The 19,338-nt window shown below is 38.4% G+C and overlaps 1 non-coding gene across 1 annotated transcript; it reads left to right on the top strand.

Annotated features, from left to right (window-relative positions):
• The first annotated feature begins 16,364 nt into the window (after positions 1-16,364).
• LOC141681495 (small nucleolar RNA R71) lies at positions 16,365-16,471 on the top strand. Its single transcript, XR_012558930.1, has one exon. It is a non-coding gene; the product is annotated as a small nucleolar RNA R71 (small nucleolar RNA).
• The last annotated feature ends 2,867 nt before the right edge of the window (positions 16,472-19,338 follow it).

Below are 19,338 nucleotides of genomic sequence, written 5' to 3'. Positions count from 1 at the left end.
CCGATTTCTCTCTCGTTTTAAACTCTTTCTCTTCAATTTTTCTTACGCACTAAACTTCATACTCTTCTCAATGGCAGAAAACACTATTGTACCCTTTATCCCAAAAGAAACCAACTTTCTTGCATTTCTGAATGCAAATCAAGCTCCTGAAGCTTTCAAAAGCTTTATGAAATTTATGTCTGAAACATACTTTGTGAGAGCTCTAACTGCTAATCATGTACTCTACTTAGATGTGTTAGGGGATTTCTGGAATACAGCAGTGACAAGAACAGTTGTGCATGAGAACCAGACTGCATCAATTGTGATAAACTGTATAATCAAGGGCCAACATGTGGAGATTTTTGAGAATGATGTCAACATGGCATTACGCATACCTACTAACAAGCTAGTAGAGGCTCCAACTCGGGATGAGCTTTATGAATTCATGGACTTCATCAATTACTCTGAAAAGATTAATCTATCAAGCATGAACAAAAAGAACCTGAGGAGATAATGGTCCTTTCTTTTGGATTCAGTGATAAGAGCTTTCACTTGCAGAAAGTCAAGGTTTGACAACATTTTAAGTGTTGTCCAGAAGCTGGTCTACTCAATAGCTCACAACAAACAGATAAATGTAAGACACTGCATTTTGGAGGAATTGAGCACCAGGCTAACAATGCCATTAACATCAAGAGGTAAGGAAATATTTCTTCCTAGATTCATTATGTCTGCTTTGAACTATAAATTAAATGACATATATTTGATAGATGGTGTAGATAGATCATTAATAGGAAATTGTAAGCAAGTGTCCAAAATTCTATTTGGATCACTAGTTACAAAGAACAAGATAACTGTAAGTCTCAAAATCACTCCATTCATGATGGAGAGTTTTAAGACTTACCCTTACCCCCATGCCTGACATGAGGACAAATGCTCAATCTAGTACATCAATGGTCCCTGAACCTGTGGAAGTACAAACACAGAAACACCAACAGGGACCTTTCAATGCTGAGACCCCTTCTTCTATATCAATAGCTGCTAGGAAGCCAACCCTTCATCCTCTCAAAAGGGTGAAGTGAGTAAAAAGAAGAGAAAGCAGGCACCCTTACCTATTATAAATGAGAGTGGTAAGGAACAAACAAAACCTGAGTCACCCTTGGTCAAGAGAAAACCAAATAAGGCTAAAAACTTAGAGCTGACCACTCAAGCCACCTCTTCATCCTCTCAAAAGGATGTAGTTATAAACAAGGGACAAAAGCAGATTCTAGAGGCACCCTCTCAAAAGGATGTTTCTATTAAAAATAGCATTAGCCCAAATACATCTTGTACAGAGTCTGCACAACCATGACTTGAACAAATTCAAGTGTATGTAAGGAGAAATAAGGATGGCACACACAAGGAGAACACATTCCTTGAAGCTCCCTCATCTATTCAGGGGGAGCTGCCAACACTCACTTCTGATCAAGAAATTCTAATCTCTAAAATTTCTTCTTCTTACACAGCATTTGAATCTAATTCTCAAGTGCAACCCCACTCAAGTGACTTGGTTCAAGAAAACTTGCTCACCACCCAGACATCAAATTTAGATGGTGAGAGGCTACTAGCTGGGGTAGACCTTGATGACACCATTACAAATATGGTAGCTTCATCAGTTTTTACTGATGACCCCATGGTGGTTACAAATGCACCTTTATGTGTAAATCAGCCCTCACAGGGTGTAAGGTTTGAGGGTAGTACTCCTGAGGGGAGTTATCTAAATCCTCTCCAATTCAATTGGAGGTTCCTATCACAGGAAAAACTCCCCTCAAAACCCTAGCTGAAATTACACTAACAATTGAAGTTGGGAGTACAATTGCCGATGACCCTTCTATGGGAGAGGCAAGAACATCACATTCATGTGATAGTGCTTTGTAAGAAGCACAAGGGTTTTAGGATGGTGCACATGACAGTAACCCAACCAAATCCCCTCCAATTCAACTGGAGGTTCCCACCACAAGTGGAGAATAACACCCTGTCATAACCACAGAGCAATCTATGAGTAAAATTGTGACTCCTGTAACAGGTGGTTCAGTTACACTATCTTCTTCTCACCCAACCAATCAACCTTTCACTTCTCAACCCAAGGACATAACCTCATATCTCAATGGCTACAAAAAGCTGCATCTCAACCTTCCATAGTTGATGATCTCATGGTTGACCAAATTGGTGGCCTTGCTCAAATATCATAGCAGATTCTCACATCCAACATGTCAAATCAAGACTACTAGGCCATCGTGTTATCCTACCAAATAGATGTTGAAGAACAACAGGCTAAGATTGTTGATAAATCTGGTCAGGATGCAAACTGTGATGCATGGCTGGACAAGAATATACAATTGAAATGGATGATTTATTAGCCAAATTCAGGGAGGAGCATCTAACCATCTTGGGGAGAAATGCTAGATCCTTATCTCCATAGGAAGTATATGATGCAATAAATGAAATATATAAAGCTCAAATCAAAGCTTTCCAAAACTTTGGAAAAGCACTTCAACTTACTCTAACTGGGCATCAGGATAAGATTATGAGGATGGTTAGAGAAAAGATGGACCAAATCATTCCCTCACAGGCAGAGATCAAGAATAAATTCACAACCTTTGCTTATCAAATGGCTAGGTATGATCTAAGTGGAGTGGAATCCAGTGTCAAAAATCTAAGAACCTCATTTGTGGCCCTACATGACCAAGTTCAAAATCATATCACTAACTCTAATGAATCAAGACTGAAGCTGGATCAAATGCACTCTAGCAGATACACTTATTCAGCCTTGCTCATGGAAGAAATTAAGAAGGCTGTGCAGGATACTTTTGGGGCCTCTACCTCCTCCACATCTCACTCCTCATCAACCATGCAAATTTAAAAACTTCAACAGCATGTGTCTTCTCTTCAAATCTCAAATGACTCATTAAGTGCACAAGTACATACTCTCACATCCTTGGTGCACAGTCAACAAATAGACATCAAAACCCTGGTGGACTCTCACAAGCATCTCCAAATGCCAAATTCTGTGACTTTGGGAGCCATCATTGGGAAGCTCAATATACCATTGCCCTCATTGCCTAAAGATGTAAGGCCAGAACTACCTACTCCCCTACTCATGCCTATTCCCAAGACTAAGGGGGACATTGAATCTAAGATTCAACAATCCAAGAATGCTGGTAAATCTAAATCTAAGAAGCCTATCACATCAATTCAACCTGGTCAAAGTTCTTCACAAACTCAACAAATTCAAGATGTGGGAAAAGACAGACTCAACAAGGCTGCAGAACGACCAAATAAAGATCAAGAATTCAGTGAACTTCTTGCAGTACTGAGAATATCTCTTCAAAACAACTACATCATATACAAAAGAGTATTGGCCAAGACTATCAACTCCATTAGGGCAGTGGTTGTGAATTTTGATAACTACTTGAAGAAAAGGATTGTTGTAAATATTAATGATAATGATGTGGATAAATGTTTTCAAGTGTCTCTTTCAAATCTCAGAACTCTAAGAGCATCTGAACTAGATATAGTGATTGACATGATACATGTAGTCATCACAGAGACACCCAATTGCTTCATGAACTCAAAAAGGCTCAAATAGATGCTTTTCCTGAAGTTTATCTATATCCAAGCAAGGGGGTGGCCTACATCTGCTTTCAGACCAAGAAATGTAGGATTTTCAATGTCCTTAAAACTGTGTTAGAGGGAACATGAGGATGATAATGACACTTCAATCTGATTTGAAACGCAAAAAGAACAAGAAAATTGAAGATGAAGAAAAGATCAGAATCCTTGAAAGGGATCTTGAAATGCTGACACCATGTTGCCGACCTTACAATTCAATTTAAAAGATGACAAGGATGATGATGAACAGAAGCATGATGAGCAAAAACCTTCTGGCTCAAATCCGAGTCAATCTTCTAGAGCAACTGGCAGCAAAGAAAAGGAGAAGAAAGGAGATGAAAAGAAGAAGGAAGATGAGAGGAAGAAAGGTAAAGAAAGGAGAAGGAAGAAAAGGAAAGATGGCTCAGAATCACAGAAAAAATCCCTACCAATCCAAGTTAACCAAGATCAACCCTCTAAGCCAACAAACTCAAATATTAAACCACCTCATACCTCAAAGCCTAAATACTTGTACAAACAAACTGCTAATTCCTTTCTAAAAATACCAATCACCTCAAGCCAAACATCTGGATCTACTTTAATCAAAGTGATTTTCTACCTCTGAACTGGTGCATCTCAGATGAAGACTACCTTCAACAATTAGCTGAAGAAATGGTCAGAGTTTGGGTTATAACACTAAGGGAAGTAAGAACTTACTATTAGGATGGATCCTTCACATTTCTTGGCAGCAACTTAATGGACACTTTTTCACCCACAGAGATCAAAAGAATGATAAGCTTACTGAAGGATAAGGATACTGCAACTAAGGCATGGAGGTCTTTTTTGGCTGAGTGGTTGATAGAAAGGGAAGAAAGAAGAGCAAGAAACAAGGCTGAAAGTGAGGAGAGGAAGAGAAAGTATGATGAGGAGATAGAAATGTACATTAAAAAATATGAAGATCTCAAGGAAAAAGGGATGAGCATAGTCACTAAATATGGACAATTTTTGAATGTCAAAGCTGGCAGATTCTCAAGATTTAGGATTAATTTATTGGGTGGTTACTCATTACATGACAAACTCAAACTTGTAGAAGCTTTAACGGGGACACCAATCATAGAGGAACTGGAAATTCTTGTAAACTCAAAGGACCTTATTAGAGAAGAAACAGGAGATGAGACATTTTTCTGTTGTATGTATCTGTCAAACTCAAGGAAACACTCAATGTTAAATGATGTACTTTTGTCAAGTTTTATGTAAAGTCCTTTTATTTATTACAGCTTGGGTTTAGTCTTGTTAACAGACATGAATTTGTGATAAGCAATCTTCTCACAAATTGGGGGAGATTGTTGTGCAAGACATGCATGTACTTTAACAAGACTAAGTCAAAATTGACAGCCTTAAGTAAGTTGTATGATAATTTAAGTTTGTATTTTGTATTGTATCACTTAAGTCTTTAAAGTGTAAATAGATTAGATTGGAGTATTTTTCTGTAAATAGTCTCAAGCCTAAGAAGAAACTCTGGAAGAAGATCATGAAGGTCATGTCTCAGAGACAATGTGAAGAAGCTTGGAGTTGAATAAATCTATTTTGGGAAAAACATTTTAAGTAAAGAAATCTACAAGTCACAGATTAAGTCTTATAGAGAAGTCATTCGATAACTCCAGAATGACTTATCGAGAAGTCAAGAAACGGCTTGTAGAGAAGTCTCAGAGATATTGACAAGCCAAAATAAAGATGTGAAGATTGAAGATATCGATAAGTCATTTATGCACTAGAGAACTCAGAGATATCGATAAGCCAAAATGAAGACATGAAGATTGGAGATATCGATAAGTTAATTCTACATGCAAAGACATGGAGACCTCGACAAGCCAAGTTCATTCGAGAACTCAAAGATCTCAATAAGTCAAGATCATACTCGAGAAATCGAAGATCTCGACAAGAAAATTTCACATTCGAGAACTCAGAGACGTCGAAAAGTCAAAACAACTAGAGTAATAAGAGATCTCAATAAGCCATTATACTTATCGAGATGTCGAGTTCTCTATATACCAAACTGGAGATCTCGATGTAAAACTCAAGTACAGAATGCAGATTAGTTAAATATCCAAGATTATCAATCAACAAATAAATCAGTCACTGATATGAAAAGTCTATAAAAAGCAGCTTGAAGAGTATAAGATCAATGGCCAAGATTAACTGACAAAGTAGAAGTCACAGACATGCACGATTTGCAATGATACAAGCCAGAAATAGAAAGTTTTAGTTAACTTAAAGTAGGGTTTAGTACATGTTATTCCATGCTGTGTAACACCAGTGTTTACCTTTCTATAAAGTACACACTGGATGCTTTATTTCAGTGGTAACAAAATAGATCTAAATATCTTGTAACTCTCAAGAGAGAAGCTGAGTTCTTAACATACCAAGAACCCAAAAATTTGTAGCAAAACACTAGCTTGATTTTTATATAAAATTAAGAGATTTTTGAAATATTGTGTGCACTATCTTTAGTTCAGTTAACATAATATTATTACATTTCATATCTGCTTTGTTCATCAAGTTTAAGATAATTAAAAAGCCACTAAAATTGTCCAAAACACATTCACCCCCCCCCCCTGTGTTGTATTCATTACCCAACAAAATCATCCTTGATTCCTTATTGTAATGCTATCATAGCTACTTTATCATCAAGATCTGGGACTTTCAGGGCCTCCTTTGTGAATGATTTAAGTAGTCCCTAAGAGACTCCTTTGCCCCTTGTACTATACTCATGAAAGAAGCAGAGTTTTTTTCATGCACCTTCCCGCTGATGAACTGCTTGATGAAAGCTTAACTTAAATCTCTGAAGGACCCAATTGAGTTTGGAGGAAAATGGTTGTACCACCTTTGAGCCAACCCTGATAAGGTTTAAGGGAAAGCACGACATTTGTTTGCATCATTCATGGGCTGCAATAACAGTGCATTAGAGAAGGTCCTGACGTGATTAGCGGGATCTCCTGTTCCATCATAGGCCTTTATAGTTGGCATCTTGAACTTCCTTGTGATATGGGTGTTCATGATTTCTGCCGGGAAAGGCGAGGTTGGATCGTCTGGGTCTCCGAGGGGAAGAAACTCAAATGGATTTCCCCTAGGGGCATCCACTGACTTTCTCCTGGGAGATTCCTCCAAATTGATGACCTGGGTAATTCCCCTAGTTCCTCTAGCTCGGTCAGCCCTCGTCGGCTTCCTAGCCTGACTCCTTTCCATGTCCCTCCTTAGCCTTAAGAGTTCTTCCTCATGGACACGTATCCTTTCCTCGAACGTCTCGGAGGCCATTCCCTGAACTTCCTGAAATCTGGTTTGCCTGCCCCTCACGGACTCAATGCGCCTACCTTCAATGGGCTATTTATCCCTTCACCTCCTCCTATGATGGGCATCTTCATTAGTTGACTATCCGCTTTCCTCAATAGTACAGGGCCCCGATACGTCTGTTTCATTGTTGAGTGGTTGTAGACCTACAAGATAATTAGGGTCATCCCAAGGTTGGGATCGAGGCGGTAGGGGAAGCCTACTCCCTCCAGCCTCCAAGTAGATTGGCATCCCGTAGGTGGGATTCAAGGGCGTGTGGTTGTTCGCTATAATTCAAACGCGAAAATACACGCAAACGTACGTGATCACAAGTAGTATAAGATATAAGTCAAGTTCGTTCCCACAGAGAATTGGTTTAGGTTAAGTTCAGATTATGCACCTATGCAACAATATAGATTATCATTCAATGCTAAGACAAGTAACAATTTGAGTTTTGATTTAACTAATTATAATAGATTATACTAACATGCATTAACTAAGAGAATAGAAGTGTTTTACTTATATAAGAATAAACATGGGATTCTAACTTCATTAAATACTTCATTCAAAGTTATGTTCTTTAACCCTAGCATGTGATGGTGATGGCAACTAATCAGATAACACAAAACTAGTATACACTAACTTTCGTTATACGTACACCCTACTATCAAACATCCACAATTAAGATAGAAGTTGAATAGACACCAATTATGTTTAGTCCCTATATGTCTATAAAGATTGAAAATATAATGGTTTAAGAGCAAGTTACCTATCGTGGTTACATAGGGTGAATAAAATGATTAAAATTACTCACAAATTATGCATGTCAATTCATACATAAACCTATGCTAGCATGGCAAGTTCTAAACATCTATATACATTGTCGCTTCAATAGAGATTTACAAAAAATCTTAGATGTTAGCTACGCATCAAACACGAATAAGCACAACCAAACTAGGAAATCATAAATCACCACACACAAAGGATTATAATATAATTAACTATTGAAATCTATAAATAAATCCGTTAGAACCCCATGACAATGATTAGTTCATAATTGAACTCATCGTCACCATGGGTTCCAATGAAAACATGATAATGAATATAAGAGTATTATGGTTCAAAGACAAATCGAAAACAAGCATCCAAAGTATCAACTATATTGAAGAATACAAAAGTCTTCTTCTCCATAGTCGTCTTATGCTCTCTAGGTCTTCGTATTGCTCTCCCTTGGCTCCTTGTATTAAAAATTGACTTTTTATTGGTTTATATATACTTCTGGATGACCAGGGCTCCCTAATTCTTCAAAACAGACTCGAAACAGAATTCTAGCTCAGGCACCTGGCGCGGCCGCCTCACTTCCCGCATGGGCGCGCGGCTTCTCTGACATCTGGCGCGGCCGCCCCGCTCTCCCACGCGGGCGCGCCGTGCCTTTGTACTTTTCTGCATTTTTTCTTGCTTTGGCTGAATTTTGAGTTTCGTTTGTCAGAATTTAGCGGTTCAACAGTTCACTCGAAGCTATCGATATGCTCTCCAACATGAACATGGCCTAGGCTTCCAATTCTGATCTCTTTTCAGCATATTTCCTTGAAAAGCTCATTTATTCATCCAACTAATGCTTGTAATGCAAAAACACAAAACACATCAAAAATACCAATAAATTGAGTCCAAAAATCCAACTTAAGCTTGTAATGAAGCATTCCAAGTAGATATAAAATCCAGTTATCACACACCCAAACTTGAATCGATGCTTGTCCTCAAGCATAAACAGACTTAAAACATCAAAACAACCTAATGCATGAAGGCAACTACGTGAATGCACCTAAATGACAATGCAACCGATCCCCTCAGAATAACCATAACTAAATGAATAAGCCAATACCTCTAAGAATATAATGACTTTTAACAAAGTTCGAATAAACCCCACAAACCAACTCGCAAACCAGAAACGTGCGTGTGTGGATGCTTAATAGATATACTCTCGATACTAGATCAATAAGCATAACTTATCTATCATCAAAACAATCACAAGTTAATAAATAGAATAGACGTTAAACGCATAATGACTCACAACACCTCCTTTCTACTAGAGTTATACAAGGATTCATGCTATTATTGAACACATAACAAAGATGTTTATTTGACCGTGCAATGAATGAGATCCCAAAAGACTTATACAATAATACCCATGTAGCGAGCGTTAGGTTAGCGGATCCCAGACTATCAAAGCCTTAGGTCACTAGGAACAAAGTCCCCTAAAACTTAATAACTCGAGTATTAAAGAGCTCACTCTTGATCAATTATGCATAACACATACTTTTTTCTCTTTTTTTCTTTTTTTTTTCTTTTTTTTTATAATTTTTGAATGAGTGTGTTTCGCTCCATCTCATTCAACCCTAGACTACTCATAAAAATATGAGCCGGCTACTAGCCATTTGACGCCTAGCCTTATTCACAACTAGCAATGAAATCCAAGTTTTTCTCCACTTTAAAAATTCACTATTCTTTTTCCATTAAGAGAATACCAAAAATTCTAGACATAAACAAGTGATTAAATCTCAACAGATAAACAAGTATGATCATGATCTAGCTCAAAAGCAATCCTATAAGACTTTGTGAATTTTTTTTACTGGCATGCAAATTTATTCATTAAGACTTAAACAACCCTTTATTCGTCATCACCATACTCAAATTAACATCAACTTATCAATCAGAAATAGCTCAACTTAAGGGATCATGTTATATACATGCAAATGCAACTATATAAACTCACATAAAAAACATAAACAAATATGTCCTATATGAACAATCATGCAAAAATATGAATGAAATACAACTAAACATGGAACATGAATCTATATGGACACACACAAACTAATCCTTACAATATCACCCCCAAACTTAAAATTTTCAATGTCCTCATTGAAGGTAATAATAAGGATTTCAGGCATACCTAGTTATCAGAAAAATCACCCTCCTCGGGTGGAGTATCAAGTGGCGGACACACAGAATCAGCACCAAACACCGGTCAATCAACCTCAACACCAGTGACTCAGAAAGCAGTGCCCAAAGCCTGTGTCAAGTCAGCCGCAAAATGACTGTGCATGTCGTGCATCGCATCCATGCATCTGGCCAATCTCCGAAACTGCGCATCGCCAAGCACAAAACCATCCCTGCCTCCTGCTGAGCATGTGAAGAACTAGCCTCTCCACGAGCAGCTCTCCAAGCTGCACGCCTAGCCGGAGAAGATCCATCAGCATAAGTCTGATTGGCTGGCTGGCCTTCTAGAAGATGGTCATAAGTATAACCCAAGCTCTTCTCATCAACTTTTCCACCATACCATTCTTGCATCATTGCGATCGTGAAGCTATCATTAGGAGTGCTTGGCATCTGCAACTGCTCCAACTCGGGCCAACGAACACCAACCGAAACACAAAGCTCCGTCATAATAGAGGCATGAAGAATCGCCCCCGATGTCCTGCTTTGTAGAAACCACATCATATTCTGATATATCACCTTGCCGAGATCCACATACTCCTCATTCAAGATCCCCCAAAGTAAAATAGCATGATCAATAGTAATATCATGCTGATGCGAAGAAGGAATAATATTGGCACACACAAACGCATTCCATACCCGAGCATACCTGTTCATGCATGCAGTCGGAAAAGTGAGAGGCTCATTCGTGCCCTTCTTGCACTTCCACTGTATTCCCGGAACACACAAATCAGCCACAATATAATCCAGATCCAAGTCATCCCTAGAATTCTTCACCCAATCATCTTGCGTCAGCTTTCTCGTGGGTTGATTGATAACCAGACGAATAGCCTTCGGTGTGTAATCCATCGTCAATCCACGAACCATAGATAACCCATTCCTGTCCGCTCTAGCATTCACATAAAACTCCCGAACAATGCTCATCGGGACTGCGGCAGGAACCTCGCAGAAAGTTTTCCATCCCAACTCCGTAACCAACTCCAAGAGATTTTCATCTTTCGTCGTGGGTAAGAAACCCATCTCCTTAGCAATTGATTCAGACATCAATCTCGTAAACTCAGCTTGTGCCTCCAGAGAAGAAAATCTTGTCACCGCACCACCCATGCTAGAATCCTTGGTAGCCGAGGGATGAGTGCTACTACTCCCACCGGTTCTTGCACTCTTGGGTGCCATTAGAGCAATAGAGAGAGATGTTGTGTGTAAGTAGTGTATATGAGAAGCTAAAGTTTTGAAATTAGAATAGATGTATGAGAGATTTGTATGTAGGATGTATGTATATATAGGATAGATGTGGGTTGGGGTTAGGATTGTTTAGGAAGAAGAATTAGGGTTGTATTAGGGTAGAAAAGGGGTTAAATTCGGGTTGGGGTTTGTATTTGTTTTGTTTTTTCTGTTTTTTTTCTTCTTTGTTTTTTTTCTTTTTCTAGACCTTTCGTGCGGCCACCCCGCTTTCCCGCGCAGGCGCACCGTGTTTCTGTAAAATCGACGCGGCCGCCCCGCTTCTGGCGCGGGTGTGCCGTGCTTCTGGAAAACTGAATTTTTTCAGCTTTTTTTCTTTGTCGATGCTACTATACAACAAACATGGGTTGCCTCCCACGAAGCACTTGGTTTACGTCACTAGCTTGACGTGAATAATCAAGTTGTCGAAAGAATGACGCTCACCACCTCGCGGTTCGCCGTATCTCCATAGTAATACTTCAATCTCTACCCATTCACCTTGAACGCTTGATCCGGATGCGTATCAAAAATCTTCACAGCTCCATATAGAAACACAGTTTTGACCGTGAATGGCCCTAACCACCTCGACTTAAGCTTTCCCGGAAAAAGTCGGAGACGAGAGTTGTACAATAGAACTTTCTGACCGGGCATAAAAGACTTGAGCACTAATCTCCTATCACGCCATCTCTTGACTTTCTCCTTATACACTTTGTTATTCTCATAAGCCTGTAGTCAAAACTCCTCGAGCTTATTTAGTTGAAGCATTCTTTTCTCTCCAGCAGCTTCCATGTCAAGATTTAGCTTCTTCAAAGCCCAATATGCTTTATGTTCTAGCTCTGCAGGAAAATGGCACACCTTCCCATACACCAACTGGAAAGAAGACATACCAAGAGGAGTCTTGAATGTTGTTCATTATGCCCACACAACTTCATTTAGCTTCAAAGACCAATCTTTCCTCGATGGACTCACCACCTTCTCCAAGATACGTTTAATCTCCCGATTAGACATTTCAGCTTGCCCATTAGTTTGAGGATGGTAAGTTGTGGCAATACAATGATTCACGCAATACTTCTCCATCAATGTAGTGAACTTGCGATTGCAAAAATGCGATCCCTCGTCACTGATTATGACTCTCGGAGTGCCGAAACGCGTGAATATCTGCTTATGAAGGAAGTTAACACCACCTTAACATCATTGGTTGGTAACGCTTTAACCTCAACCCATTTAGACACATAATCAACCGCCAACTGAATATACTGATTATTGCAGGACGAGACAAATGGCCCCATGAAGTCGATTCCCTAAACATCAAAAATCTCAACTTTGGGCATCACATTAAGAGGCATCTCATCTCTCTTGGATATATTACCAACTCGTTGGCAGCGATCACATCTCAAAATGAACTGATGAGCATCCTTAAACAAAGTAGGCTAGAAGAATTCTACTTGAAGGATGCGGGTTGTTGTATTCTCTCCCCCATAATGTGCACCATACACAGTAGAATGACAGTCTCGTAAGATTCCCTCCGTCTCACTATACGGAATGCATCGCCGGATAATCTGATTTGCTCCCTGTCTAAACAAGAATGGCTCATCCCATCGATACCACTTCACCTCATGTAGAAACTTCTTCCTTTGAGCATAAGAGAGTTCTGGGGGAATTACATTACTCACCAGATAGTTCACAATATCTGTGAACCAGGGTTCTTCTTCTTGCACCCCAAAAAGTTGCTCATCGGGAAAAGATTCATCATTCAACATCTTGTCCTCTGAAGCCGTGCCTTGATCTTCCAAGTGTGATAGATGATCAGCTACCTGATTCTCTGTACCGTTCTTGTCCTTGATTTCCAGCTCGAATTCCTGAAGTAAGAGAATCCATCAAATCAAGCGAGGTTTTAAATCTTTCTTTGAGACTAGATATCGAATAACAACATGATCGGTGTAAATTGTCACCTTTGTCCCAAGCAAATAAGATCGAAATTTCTCAAAACCATAGACAATTGCCAACAACTCCTTCTCTGTAATAGTGTATTCACGTGAGCACCATTAAGAGTCTTACTAGCATAGTAAACTATATGGAAAATGTTCTGCTTCCTCTGGCCAAGAACTGCTCCAACTGCATAGTCACTAGCATCACACATCATCTCGAAGGGCTCATTTCAATCAGGTGCAGGAATCACAGGTGCTGTAGTAAAACTTTTTTTCAAGATTTCAAAAGCAGCTAGACGTTCGTTATTGAATTTGAAGGGAATTTCCTTTTTTCAGCAAATTGCACAATGGCTTAGAGATTTTGGAGAAATCTTTGATGAATCGCCGATAAAAACCCGCATGACCAAGAAAACTGTGGACTCCTTTAACTGAGATTGGCGGAGGAAGGTTTTCAATGACCCCTACATTTTCCTTATCCACCTCAAGACCCTTGCTAGTTACCTTGTGCCCAAGAATGATACCCTATTGCACCATAAAGTGACATTTTTCTCAATTGAGCACCAGATTGGTCTCAAATCTTTTTAGCACCAACCCAACATTGTGCAAGCATTCATCATAAGAAGTCCCGAAAATGGAAAAGTCATCCATGAACACCTCCACATTAGTGCCAATCATGTCTGAGAAAATGGTCATCATGCATCTCTGAAAAGTAGCAGGTGCGCCACAAAGTCCGAAAGAGACTCGACGGGAAGTGAACGTGCCAAATGGACAAGTAAACGTGGTTTTCTCCTGATATTCTGGAGCAATGCAAATCTGATTATATCCCGAATATCCATCCAGAAGACAATAGTACTCGTGGCCAGCCAACCTGTCAAGCATCTAATCAATGAATGGAAGCGGGAAGTGATCTTTCCTTATGGCTTTATTTAGCTTTCGATAATCCATGCATACTCTCCATCCTGTAACTGTCCGAATAGGGATGAGCTCATTTTTCTCATTAGCTACAACTGTAATGCCTCCTTTCTTAGGCACACACTGCACCGGACTCACCCACGAACTATCAGATATAGGATAAATGATTCCTGCATCTAGCCATTTAAGAATTTCCTTCTTCACAACCTCCTTCATGATAGGATTTAGCCTCCTTTATTGCTCAACAGTTGACTTACTTCCTTCCTCAAGCAGAATTTTATGCATGCAATAAGAAGGGTTGATTCCCTTGATATCTGCTATAGTCCATCCAATTGCTGATTTAAACTTTCTCAGAATTCTTAAGAGCTTATCTTCATCAATTTCTGAAAGGTCAGATGCAATAATAACAGGAAAAGTAGATGCATCACCTAAAAATGCATAACTCAAGTGATCAGGCAGTGGTTTGAGCTCAAGTGTAGGAGTTTCTTCAATAGATGGCTTGCGACGCTTTGGAGAATTTTTCAGCTCTTCCAATCCAAGTGACTCGAATGGCAAGTCCAACTTCCTCTTCCATAGGAATGCATTTAAATACTGCAACTGCTCTTCCCCTTCTTCATCTTCACTATCAAACTCCCCCGTTAAGGCTCTTTTAAGGCGTTCGTCCTTAGCAAGTGATCAAGCTCCAAAGTCACTACGGAGTCGACCAACTCCACTTTAAAGCACTCCTCTTCATCAGTGGGGAATTTCATTACATTAAGAACATTAAACGTGACATCCTAACCTTGAACTCTCATGGTTAATTCACCCTTTTGCACATCGATAAGAGTTCGGCCCGTAGCTAAGAATGGTCTTTCTAAGATAATGGGAATCTTCTTATCCTCCTCAAAGTCTAGAATAACGAAATCAGTAGGGAAGATGAGCTTATCCACCTTAATCAAGAGATCCTCCACTACTCCTCGCGGATAGGTGATGGAACGATCAGAAAGTTATAAAGACATGTTCACAGGTTTTGGATCAGGTGGTCCAAGTTTCTTGAAAACGGACAAGGGCATTAGATTGATGCTAGCTCCTAAGTCACACAAACATTTTTCGAATGGCAGATTGCCAATGGTGCAGGGTATCGTGAAGCTTCCTGGATCTTTAAGCTTAGGAGGTCGTTTATGTTGTAACACGGCACTACACTCTTCCATTAGAGCAACGGTTTCCAACTCCTCAAGTTTTAGCTTCCGAGATAGAATACTCTTCATGAACTTAGCGTAGCTCGGCATTTGTTCTTGAGCTTCAACAAAAGGTATGTTAATGTGCAACTTCTTAAATACCTCCAAAAATTTGGCAAATTGCTTATCGAACTTTTGTTCTTGAAGCCTTTTAGGATATGATGGAGATAGGTAGACCTATTTATCCCCTATATTACCCTCAGGAGGATTGCTTTCAACAGCTTTCTTCTTCGGTTCCACCTCGGCATCCTTCTGCACAACGTTTTCAGCTGCAATCTCATTTTCTGGAATTGGCAAAGGTGCAGATGCACCTGCATTATGAACAGAATCTTCAGAATCTTTATCTTGCTGAATTTGGGGGCTCGTGACCTTTTCAGATCTCAATATGATTTCCTTCAATTTCTCCTTGACTTCCCTCTTGCCTGGATTAGCTTTTGTATCACTAGGAAGAGTTCACCATTGACGGTTCAACAAAGCATTGGAAATTTACCCTATTTGATTCTCCAGAGTCTTGATAGAAACCGCTTGGCTTTTGCACATCAGCCTCAACTACTCCAATTCAGATTTTTCATTAGTAGATTGACCGGCATTTCCATGCAGTTGTTGTTGAAGTTGGAGTTGTTGTCTTGGTACATACTATTGTTGAAAACCAGGAGGGTTGAATTACTTTGCTCCAAACTGCTAATAAGGTTGTTGTACTGCATTCTGGTTGTTGCTCCAATTGAAGTTAGACTGATTGCGGTTATTAGGATGATAAGTGGCAGGAACTGGTTGCTGCGACATCTGAAAGTTGCTCACAAACTGAGCTGACTCACTAGATATAGCACACTGCTCCGTTTTGTGCGCACCTGCACAAAGTTCACAGACACTTGTGATCAGATTAACTCCATAGTTAGCCAAAGAATCCACTTTCATCGTTAACGCCTTTAGCTAAGCAGCTATAGTCATAGCTATATCCACCTCCAGGATTCCTGCTACCTTGCCTTGAGGTAGTCTCTGATTTGGGTTCAGGTATTCATTAGCAGCCATCAATTCAATTAGTTCATAAGCTTCATCATAGCTCTTAGCCCATAAGGCTCCACCTGATGCTACATCGAGCATGGGTCTGGACTGCGCTCCCAAACCATTATAAAAGCAATTGATGATCATCCAATCAGGCATTCCACGATGAGGGCACTTCCTAAGCATCTCCTTGTAGCGCTCCCAAGCTTCACATAAAGATTCTCCCGATTGTTGCGCAAATTGAGTAAGAGCGTTTCTGATTGCAGCTGTCTTCGCCATAGGGAAGAATTTAGTAAGAAACTTCTGAGCAAGATCCTCCCAAGTAGTGATAGAAGCTGCTGGTAGAGAATGCAACCAGCACTTGACTTTATCCCTCAGAGAGAATGGGAAAAGTCTCAGCTTCACAGCATCTTTAGAAACATTGTTGAACTTTAAGGTGTCGCAGATCTCGATGAAATCTCTAATGTGCATGTTGGGATCTTCCGTTCGAGAACCCCCAAACTGGACTGAATTCTGCACCATTTGAATCGTGCTAGACTTGATTTCAAAGGTATTAGCCACAATGGCTGGTCTAACAATGCTAGACTGAATGCCATTGATCTTTGGTTGAGAATAATCCATCAAAGCTTTCAGATTCGCTGCTAGTTCTCCAATTGCACTAAAAACTTCTTCTTCAACTTTCTCAACTTCTTCGAAAACTTCTTCAACTTCATCCAGTGTTTCCTTACAAGATTGAGAACGCGTTTGCATACACGCTCTCTAGAGTACCTGAAACACAAACAAAGTAAACCTGTAAGTAAAGTATTTGAGCCAGTGAACTTTAATGACCACTGATGTCAAGCACATAAACTAAAATTTAACAACTATTTCCCCGGCAGTGGCGCCAAAAACTTGTTCGCTGTAATTCAAACGTGAAAATACACGCAAGCGTATGCAATCACAAGTAGTATAAGATATAAGTCAAGTTCGTTCGCACAGAGAATCGGTTTAGGTTAAGTTCAGATTACGCACCTATACAACAATGTATGATTATCGTTCAATGCTAAGACAAGTAACAATTTGAGTTTTGATTTAACTAATTATAATAGATTATACTAACATGCATTAACTAAGAGAAAAAAGTGTTTTACTTATATGAGAATAGACATGGGATTTTAACTTCATTATATACTTCATTCAAAGTTAAGTTCTTTAACCCTGGCATGTGATGGTGATGACAACTAATCAGATAACACGAAACTAGTATACGCTAAATTTCGTTATACGTACACCCTACTATCAAACATCCACAAATAAAAATAGAAGTTGAATAGACACCAATTATGCTTAGTCCCTATATGTCTATAAAGATTGAAAACATAATGATATAAGAGCAAGTTATCTATCGTGATTACATAGGGTAAATATATGGTTAAATTTACCCACAAATTATGCATGTCAATTCTTACATAAACCTATACTAGCATGACAAATTCTAAACCTCTATATTCACTGTCGCTTCAATAGAGATTTACAAACAATCTTAGATGTTAGCTACGCATCAAAGACAACTAAGCACAACCAAACTAGGAAATCATAAATCACCACACACAAAGAATTATAAAACAGTTAACTATTGAAATCCATAAATAAATCCGTTAGAACCCCATGACAACGATTAGTTCATAATCGAACTCATCGTCACCATGGGTTCCAATGAAAACATGATAATGAATATAAGAGTATTAGGGTTCAAAGACAAATCGAAAACAAGCATCCAAAGTATCAAATATATTGAAGAATATAAAAGTCTTCTTCTCCGTAGCCTTCTTCTGCTCTCTAGGTCTTCGTATTGCTCTCCATTAGCTCCTTGTTATTAAAAATGACTTTTTATTGGTTTATATATGCTTATAGATGACCTAGGCTCGCTAATTCTTCAAAACAGACTCGAAACATGATTATAGTAAGGATTATAGTAAGGCAACTGGCACAACCACCCCGCTTCCCGCGTGGGCGCACAGCTTCTCTGACATATGGCGCGGCCGCCCCACAACTTAATTAATTTTATATAATTAAGTAATGACTTTTTACTTGTTATATTAATCTAACATGTTAAATTTTGCTAATACAATTATTTAAAGATAAATCGATGCTTGAATGAGCACTAACATATAAAAATTAGTCTTAAAACAAAGTATACAGAGAGTAGAAGTAAATTCGTATTAGTTGAGATTTAATTATATAAAATTCTAAAAATAGTTAAATATTTTTTCTAATGAGTACCAAGATTTGGTAATTTTGTGTTCTAATAGAACATAATTTCGCTTATTAGTATAGTTAGTTAATAACACATGCAAAGCAGATTAAAATATCGAATTAGTATTTGTAGGATTAAATTGATATTTGCAAAGAATAATTATGTAGTTAAAAATAATCGAATTAGATTATGAAATTTTTCATAATAATTCTAATTCTACATTGTTTTACTTGTTATAGAAATCTAACGTACTAATTTTATTTTTGTAAAACAAATTGTATAATTATCAAATTGTATAATTATCTTATGAATGAAATAATTGTTATTTTAAATAATTTAATATTAATTAATATTATCTTATTTTTAGCTTTTTTAATATAATTTATTTAATATTACTTAACTATGGATAAAAAAATATGTTTTAAATTAAAAGTAAAACTACTAGAAAACAATGTTTAGGGAGAACATAGTCAATTGTTGTTATACGTTGTACCTCCATACTTTTGTACTCCACTAAAACATAAACCAAATCAAACCAATCATACCTGTATATCGCACTTAATACATAAAACAAATCAAACATATCCCGTATGTCTTTCTCTCATTCCGAATAATGAAGAAGTTGTTTCTTAAATGACCTTCGGCTTGTGTGTGCGTGTCAAAATACGTAAAAAGTGAAAATCATAATTTAACATATACGTAAGAATCAATATCAACTTCAAACAAATAAAAATATGATCACTTAAATTGAAAAAAGTCTAAACAAATCTTGACCTATGATATTATTCACCTGAGATTACCTAATTATTTGTTATTTGTTTCTTGGTCACCTTGCAGATTTTGAATTTTGATATCGGGAATTGAAACTCAACCAATCGGGTAAAGTATGTGTATA

This window comes from Apium graveolens, chromosome 1 (genome assembly GCF_009905375.1).
Source record: "Apium graveolens cultivar Ventura chromosome 1, ASM990537v1, whole genome shotgun sequence".
NCBI lineage: Eukaryota > Viridiplantae > Streptophyta > Magnoliopsida > Apiales > Apiaceae > Apium > Apium graveolens.
This window is presented reverse-complemented; position numbering and strand designations above follow the sequence as displayed.